General features: G+C 41.6%; 1 long non-coding RNA gene across 1 annotated transcript; it reads right to left on the bottom strand.

Annotated features, from left to right (window-relative positions):
- Window positions 1–277: 277 nt before the first annotated feature.
- Window positions 278–8,048, bottom strand: LOC130333353 (uncharacterized). Its single transcript, XR_008875568.1, has 3 exons — window positions 7,850–8,048; window positions 4,992–5,040; window positions 278–532 (listed from the first exon to the last, which is right to left on the bottom strand). It is a non-coding gene; the product is annotated as an uncharacterized LOC130333353 (long non-coding RNA).
- Window positions 8,049–9,313: the final 1,265 nt, after the last annotated feature.

The raw sequence follows: 9,313 nt of genomic DNA, 5'->3' as shown, positions 1-9,313 counted from the left end.
TCCTCACTGCAGGATAATGATATGAATGATAGACTTATCAGCATGTTTAGTTACAAAGAAATTGAGTTCTTAGATTTACAAATATTTGTTGATGTCAACACTGACATACATTGAAAAAAGACTTCAGTCAATGCCGCTTCATCTCATCCACTGCACATTATTATCCTGAAGGGGCAATTTGGTTTAAACAAATAAATATTTATTTTAGAAGGAAACAAATTGGATACAATTGCTCCAGACAGTTTAAATGAAAGTCTGCACATCATTCTTATAGGGGGTTAAATATGTTTTTATTTTGTTTTATTTTTTATTTTTTTTTCATTGTTTTGTTTTTATTTTTATTTTTTTGTGTGTTTTATTTTTTTTATTTTTTTTTATTTTTTTTATGTTTTTTTTATTTTTTTTTAGATTTTTTTTTTCCCCCTTTACTTTTTTTCTTGATTTTTCTAGAGCTATCCGAATTTCTGCTGAGGTGAGTCCAGATGACCATTCCCAATTCACGGTGAGTTGTCCTCAGCATAATGAAATGGACCTAAAGAAAAAGACAGAGGATCAATGATAATATATTATGACAGATTAACAAATCATGATTTATAATAGATATGTTTCCTTTTTCTGCTATGGTGGCATATATATATATATATATATATATATATATATATATACTGCAATTATTTTTGGGCACGTGAGTGGTGTATAAAAAAATATGAATGTGGGTATCGGTTGTGTATGGGGAAATATATATATATATATATATTTATTTTGAATTGACCCCTTAAGGATGAAGGGTGTACCTGTACGCCCTCATCCCGCTCACCTTCTATAACGCGGAGTCAGGAGCTGATAGCCATCAGGACCCGTGGCTAATACTGGACATCACCGATCGCAGTGATGTCCGGCATTTAAAAAAAAAAGAAAAACTTTCCTGGCAGCTCAGCTGAGCTGAGCTGATTGGGACCACTGCGGTAAAACTGTGGTGTCCCGATCAGCTTAGAGGATGGCGGAAGGACCCTGCAGTCACGGTCTGCAGGCTGGAGCAGCAGAGCACCGATAACACTGATCAATGCTATGCTATGGCATAGCATTGAATAAACAGTGTATGCAATAGGAAGATTGCATGTAACTTCAGATTACAGCACAAAAAAATGAGCCCTCAGATGCGGAGAAATAAAAAAGTTATAGGGGTCAGAAGATGAAAATTTTGAACATAAATTTTCAAATAAAATACAACCTAAATAAATAAGGAATCTGTTTTAACCTTATGGACCTACAGAATAAATATAAGGTGTAATTTTTACAGAAAATTGCACTTTGTAGAAGCCCAAAAAATTTACAAAATGGCGTGTTTTTTCTTTTCTTTTTCTTTTTTCATTTTTGCCCCACAAATATATTTTTCTGGTTTTGCCGTTGGTTTTGTGGGGAAATGATTGATTGTATTACAAAGTAAAATTGGTGGTGCAAAAAAACAAGCCTTCATATAGCTCTGTAGGTGAAAAATAAAAAGTTATGATTTTTAGAAGGTGTGGAAGTAAAAACTAAAGTGCAAAAATAAAAAATGGCCTTAAGGGGTTAACATTGGTGATAATTAGGGTAGAGGATACTTCCAGGTTTCTTCATTTAATTTACATCTTTTCAGTTTCACATATGAATAAAATAGTACAATAGTATTTTTGTTCTTGTAACTGTTGCATTGCACGCATGATTAATTTACACTCGATGATTGTATTAATTATGTATAATATTAAATATTAAATTGAAATACTTTTTGCACAATTTTTTTGTATATTCTTTTGAACTTTTCTGCTAAGTTGCCGGGAATTATATATATATTTTTCTACTCACTGCAATCAACTTTAATTGCAGCGTCTAAGGGGTTAATGCCGAACATCATTGTGATCGGTGATGTCAGGCATTAGACATGGGTCCCACCAGCTGATAGCTGCCAGGACCACCCTGCTATGACACGCAAATAAAAATATGGTCTTGGAGGTGCTGCTCAAGAAGTTGTCACAAAACCAAGGACTCAGGCCAGCACAGGACAATAGATTATTTATTTTTGACAATACGGACAACGCATTTCGGCACACAAACATTGCGTTCCTCAGGTCCAATTATACAATGCTATAGAAACAAATATAAAACTATTCAAATTGCTGATAGAGAATACTCCGTATTCTCTATCTGCAATGGGAATAGTTTTATATTTGTTTCTATATCATTGTATAATTGGACCTGAGGAAGGCACTGTTTGTGTGCCGAAACACGTCGTCTGTATTGACATAAATAAATTATCTATTGTCCTGTGCTAGCCTGAGTACTTGTTTTTTTTTTGACAAATCCTTGATCAGCACCTCCAAGACTGTATTTTCTTCTTGTTATTTGCATATCCTTGTTGGTCTCCTCACGGGAGTCCAGGACCGGTCCGAGTGCAGCAGCCACACCTATACTCACCTTGTCTACACCCAAACATATCTCTGTAAACCACGACTCCCAGAAGCCGTGGATCATAGTGCCTTTACCCAACAGGTTAGTATATCAATTAGGTGTGGTGGAGGGTTCACACCAAGTTGATATACACTACAAGGGAGCGCCCCCTGTTTTCTCTTTTTACCTCTTCCAATATCGGCCTGCTATGACACAAGGACAGCTCCTGAGCCCAAATCATAGAAGGGGAGCGGTCGCAGGGCGTACAGGTAAGCCCTGCGTCCTTAAGAGGTTGAAACATATTACTGAATGTTACTTGTGGTGTGAATATATTAATGACAGTAAAGTATTATCTTTTATGGGAGTGCAGAGACTAAACTTGCAGGATGTTCAAGACAATGAAAAAAAGCTCAGAAAATTAGAAGCTCGTTGGATATTAAGAATGAAAGCCCAGGAAAATGCAGGCTGGAGCAGCAGACCACCGAAAACGCTGATCAATACCCATACACCTTTTGTCCCCAACAGGTCAAAAATCTTAATCATTCCAGTACTTATCAGCTGCTGTATTCCCCAGAGGAATTTTTTTGAATTTATTTTCTGTCTGATCACAGTGCTCTCTGCTGAAACCTCTGTCCATGTCAGGAAGTGTCCAGAGCATGAACAAATCCCCATAGCAAACCTATCCTGCTTTGGACAGTTCCTGATGTTTTTATTACAAAAGCATATCTACTGCAGGTAATGTTGATTCCCACTTCACATTTGTATTTGGATATGTAATTAGCATTATTTTTCATCTGATCCTCCATTTTGTATGTTACCATTTTACCTTTATTATCAGGCCCAAACTTGCCATTCTGTGCACTGGATTTTGCCCATTGGGCCGGGCCACCCACAGGCCCACCCAGTCCAGAACAAATTTAACTATAAGCGCGTCTATCAGATCCACCTATAGTTAAATGCAGGGCTCAGCTGATTGACAGAGCTAAGAGCTATTGGCTTCTTGCCCTGTCAATCACTCTTGAGGCTGTCTGCGATATGCAGGCAGCCAACAAGAGGCCCGAGTGTCCATCCTCTATGCTCTATGCTCCAGTGCAGGAGTGAAGTTATCATCATGTGCCGAAGCACAGAACGGAGGAGAAGGCAAGAAGAAAGGCCCTGCTGAGGAGCCAGGGGAGTATAGTTTTGTTTGTCTTTTTAACATTAGTGGCTGCACTAAAGGAGGCTGCTACACTAAAGGGGGCTGCTGCACTAAAGGGGGCTGCTGCACTAAAACTTCCTAAAAAGGGCTGCTACCATGTACATGGGACTACTGCCTACAGGGTGTAAACAATTTTATAGGAAGCTGTTATTTCCTAAAAGGAGAAACAATCTAAAGGGGGAGCTACCTACAGGAGACACCTATCTACAGGGGTACCTACCTACTCAGGGCACCTGCATAAAGGGGGAAACTACATGAAGGGGCCTGTATCCCTACTGAAGCGACCCAACTAATAGGGGGAGGACAAACCTACTCTTTCCCAACACACTTATCTTCCCTTTTTACTGTGTAGGACACTAAGAGGGTTATAATGACTGTTTGGAAAAGTGCATTTCCTAAAAATTTCTGTTGATGAAGAATTACTATTTGTCTGGCGATGTAGAAAATTCTGGGTATTCACATTGAGAAGTATTCCAGAACCCACAGATATAGCCACCACCATCATTTGAAGTTCTCTACTGTATCCATGGTGTACTACACAATGTCATACAATGGATTCAATGTCACCACACAGTCAGTGGCGCACTGTTTTATCTTTATGTTCCGCCACCATACTGTAGCTGGCATCCGCTACCTCTGTAAACATGCATGTTAGTTATACATTACTGAAATGTGTAGAGCTGCAGATCAAGGCCGTATTTATAGATCGTGCTGCCCTGGCCACGCCGACTAAATACACCCCATTAAGGTGATTCCATAAGCGTTAGATTTCTTTTTTATATATAGATCTGTGACAAACATGCAGTAAAAATGTATGTTTTATACACGTGCCCCCCTCAACACTACTGCCCTAGGCAGAGGTTCATGGGTATCTAATGACAAATACAGCTCTGATTCTGATATATTTAGTACATAAAGTATACAAAGTGTATCTAAATGTTCAGCAAACTTCTGACAAGTCATAGACATGCTTGAAGTTTAGATGGGATGGGATCGGGTGCTGGGACCCCCACTAATTGCTAGAAGGGGCATAAACAAACGGCTTAGTCCTCACCCCTTTGTTTCTTCTTGACTTTGACCAGAAAGCTGAGTAAGTGATGTACAGGCTGAGTGAAACACTATGAGAACTGACTGTGTCCATATACTGAGAGATCAGCTTTCTGATGAGAGCCAAGCAAAATGGAGGGGTGCCGCACTCAGCCCAGTGTTAATGCCCCTTTATTCTAGAAATTGGTGGGAGTCTCAGCAGCCAGACCCTATCTAATCTTCTGACCTGTCTCTATAACATGCTGGACATATAGAAAGACTAAAGGTTAGTTAGATCATCTTTTTTTTTATCAGAATATATCCAAATTGATCTTATACTCACTGCTCAGTTTTCTTTGTTGCAGCAGATGCAGCAAAAAATACATCTAAGTCTAATAAAAAAAAAGAGAGAAAAAAGAAATAAGTTGACATAAATGAACATTTCCAGGGATACAAATTTGAAAACTATATTTAAAACTCTGTAGAAGCCTCATGAAATATGAGGTAGAACAGGAATCTCTGGCACACTTATAGTTAATCTCAGTGGTTCTCTTGCCTGAGTTCCCCTTGACAGCCCATTCCCAATGAATTGTACCCTCATATTAGAGACATTTTGTAATGATTATAGTATAATTCATATGCTTCACTATCCTCTATAACAGGTCCCCTGTTCCTTTCCCTATCCCCCCAGTTCCCCAATTTACAGGTGAAGTCTTCTCTAACCGGAGTTGTTTACTTTTCTTTTCTTCGCTATCTGGCCTAGACCGCCATTAAGATTTCTCCCATACAAGACTTCTCCACTGAACCAGCCAAATAAACATTTTAGGCTCCTTTCTGCGGTACAATACCCGCCTATTTACAAACTCCCCATGTTTATTGTCACACACGGTAATAGTACCTGCTTTATGTCCCCATAAAGTTGTTAGGCCCCCTCTGTGCCCCCAAAAATAGCTGTAGGCCCCCAAACTGCCCCCATATATAGTTGTAGGCCGCCATACTGTCCCGCTTTGGTGCTCCATTGCACCACTGGTCTGGGGACCTATTGCTATGGCTCATAGTAGTAGGACCCCTGTGTGCAGGGGCAGTGGAGCAACAAAGCTGATGGTAGTTATTGCCCACAGCAGCCCAGTGCCCGCACTTCCCCTTGCTGTCCTCCTGCTTCGCTTCTCTGTGCGGTGATGTCAGCCTACCATTTTGTTTCAAAGCAGTCCAGAGCAGTAACCAGTGGCTGTGGCTGCCATTACTGATTTTTTTTTTTCAAGTACCCCCTGGAGAACTGCTAAGTACTTGAACCCCAGGTTGAGAACCACTGGTTTATCTAGATATCACAATCCATAGGAATGGCTGTCCCTTGTACTGCAGCTTGTCCTGGTGAATGGGCCCCAACTAACCAAAAATTTCTTGTCTGTCCTAAGAACAGGCCATCAAATTTATAGCCAAAAGTAATGTAAAGAATGTATCTGAATGCTTGTTGTGGGCAACTATTGTATGCACTTCATCAGCATTGCTAGGTCTCCAAAAGGCCCGGGGCTAGAGACCATAGCCCAGCAATGCCCTTACCACACCCACAGACATGCCCCCACCACACCCTCATACACACCCCCTAACCACACCCAGCCTCCTTCTTTAATATTCTCCCACTACTGTACACAACACGCTGCACATACGAAACCAACACTTCATGTATGGTTTCTGAAGCAGTTCTAATAGAGATTGCATTATTTTACTCTCTTAATTTATGGGGACATTACACGTCTATTCTGGTGATTGGTGGGTATCCCCTATCCTGAGCAAAAGGGGTTATTTAAAATTTTATACGTCTAAGAGCAATAATGTTATCAGTCTGTCACCTGAGTTTAGGAGGACATCCTAGACCAACAAACTGAAAACCCCCATCATTACCACCACAGCCCATATCCAGAAACTAAGTCGCCTGAATAAACCCTGCCAGACATCATGCCCTCTTAATATAACCCTGCTATACACTGTTCCATCGGAATATAACACTGTCAAAAACTGTACCCCCTGCCACACTGTATCTATAATAATAATACTGCCACACACTGTATCTATAATAATAATAGTAATACTGCCACACACTATTTCTTCTCAGTTCGGCTGAATCCCACCTCTGCACAGTCCTCCTCCAGACCCCTCAGCCCTTCTCCTCCAGAGCTCTCTGCCCTTCTCCTCCACACCCCTCTGTCCACTTCCATCTCCAGACCCATCTGTCCACCTTCTCCTCCAGACTCCTCTGCCCACTTCCTCCTCCAGACCCCTCTGTCCACCCCATCCTCCAGGCCCCTCTGTCTGCTTCCTCCTTCAGACCCCTCTGTCCAATTCCAGACTCCTCTGTCTGCCTCCTCCTCCAGACCCTTCTGTCCGCATCCTGCTCGAGACCTCTCTGTCCACCTCCTCCTCTAGAACCCTCTGTCTGTCTCTTTTTCCAAACCCCTTTATCCACCTCCTCCTCCAGACCCCTCTATCTGCCTCCTTCTCTAAATTCCTCTGTCCGCCTCCACTCCAGACTCCTATGTCCTCCTCCTCCTCCAGATTCATCTGTCTGCCTCCTCCTCTAGACCTCGTCTCCTTCTCCAGACCCTTCTGTCTGCCTCCTCCAGACCCCTCTGTCCTCCTCCTCCTCAAGATCCCTCTGTCCGCCTCCTCCTCCAGACCCCTCATTTATCATACACATCTATTATATACATACATACATACATTCATACATCTATCATACATACATCATACATGCACACATCTATCATACATACACACATCTATCATACTTACATCTATCATACATACATACATACATCACACAAACATGCAAACATCTATCATACATACACACATCTATCATACAATATTCTATCGTACATACACACATCTAGCATCTATCTATCTATTTATTTATCATACACACACACACATCTCCTTTGCATACCTTTACCTTGAGATGGTAAGTCTGGTGACATTTGGCGTGCCCACGCACAGCACGTAACTCCCCAGAAGCCACCGTTGCGTTTAAGCAGCTGTGGCTACAAGCACCAGACCCGGGGCTACATCCTCCTTAACCCCCCCCCAGCAAGGCCCCTGCACTATATTTATATGTGAGATCACTACTGAAAGTATACATATGTAATGAGGCATCTACACCATTGTGTGATCTGTAGTGTTACAATACTCGATCTCTCTACTTACATTGACACTGCCCTCTTTCTAAGACTTTTATTCTTCTTTTTATAATCCTCAAGCTCTTCTGATGTCTCCTCCCTATAATATATAGAACATACATTATCTAACATATAACTATATAAAGGCCAGATGTTATTATGATTTTCAATGAAGGGTTTCCAAGAACATTGAACCACAAATACAACTGTATAGCATCAGCACTGAGACTCCTGAGGAAGCTTATAGGGAACCTGTCTGGCCCACTTACCCCTATAAGCCAGACCCAGCACCTTGTAAATGTAGCGCACACCATCTGGACGCTTTGCTATACATGTCCAAGGTACTGGGGAGGAATTATAGGGGTTAGGGGCTCGGAAAGATTCCCTTTAATCACTTAATAAAGTTCAATAACTTTCTAATATCATTCAATTCCAAATTTTTAAGATATTTGCTGTCAGTAAATACAGTCCAGGATATAACTGCACCAAGTCTAGGCAATGCTCTGCAAGCAAAATATATATTATATCAACAGTAGTACAAATTCAGTACAAATTCAGGTAATATATGTTCCCAATGCTGGGGTAGTGGGCTGGAGATCGCAGGGGGGTCCCAGTGGCCAGACCCTCTCATGATCAGACATCTTATCCCCTATCCTTTGAAGAGGGGATAAGATGTCTGGGGCAGAGTGCTAATTTAATATCGAAGTGCATCGGTTTAGTTTAATAGAGTGTAACAGTAGCTACATTGCATGTAGATTAGCATATGGTCATGTGACAGCAATGAAAAAATATATTCATACAATCAGGATTCTTCTTTTGTGATTGGTCAGACTTTGTCTAGTGAACAGGGAAAGGGAATTAGTTTTTTCCCCCACCTCTTTGGCATAAAAAGGGGCACCATTAATGGGGCGAGGGGCTATTTGTAGTATGGGGCATGTAGGGAGTCGTACCTTATGTCAGGCATCTGGGGCCTCCATGTCATCCTGGGATAATGGTCGTCCCTGTAATAGAAAAACAGAACTTTAGTTAAAAGGGTACTCCGTCAGAAAACATCTTATCCCCTTCCAAAGGATAGGGGATAAAATATTTGGTCATGGGGGTCCCGCCTTTGGGGACCCAGCTTTGAGCTTCCGCGTACATCCCAACACGCCCCTTACATTCATGTCCATGGGAGGGTGCATGACGGCTAGTACGTAGCCATTATGCCTCCTCCCATAGACATGAATGGAGGGGGCATGGCGGCTGTAGTCCCCAGTCATCCAGAACAGAGCAGAGTTCTAGCACCAGATGACTGGGGTGCCGCACCGGAGATCACAGGGGTCACCAGCGGCTGGACCCCCGCAATCAGACATCCTATCCTCTCTCCTTTGGATGGGGGGATAAGATGTTTTCCAGCAGAAGATCCCTTTAATATCATTGGCCTTTCATATGACTTGGAAAACACAGATAATGTCGTCCATAAGGACAAATCTTGTCCAGATTAAAATATCAA

The sequence above is a fragment of the Hyla sarda genome, unplaced genomic scaffold (assembly GCF_029499605.1).
Source record: "Hyla sarda isolate aHylSar1 unplaced genomic scaffold, aHylSar1.hap1 scaffold_403, whole genome shotgun sequence".
Classification (NCBI taxonomy): Eukaryota; Metazoa; Chordata; class Amphibia; order Anura; family Hylidae; genus Hyla; species Hyla sarda.
This window is presented reverse-complemented; position numbering and strand designations above follow the sequence as displayed.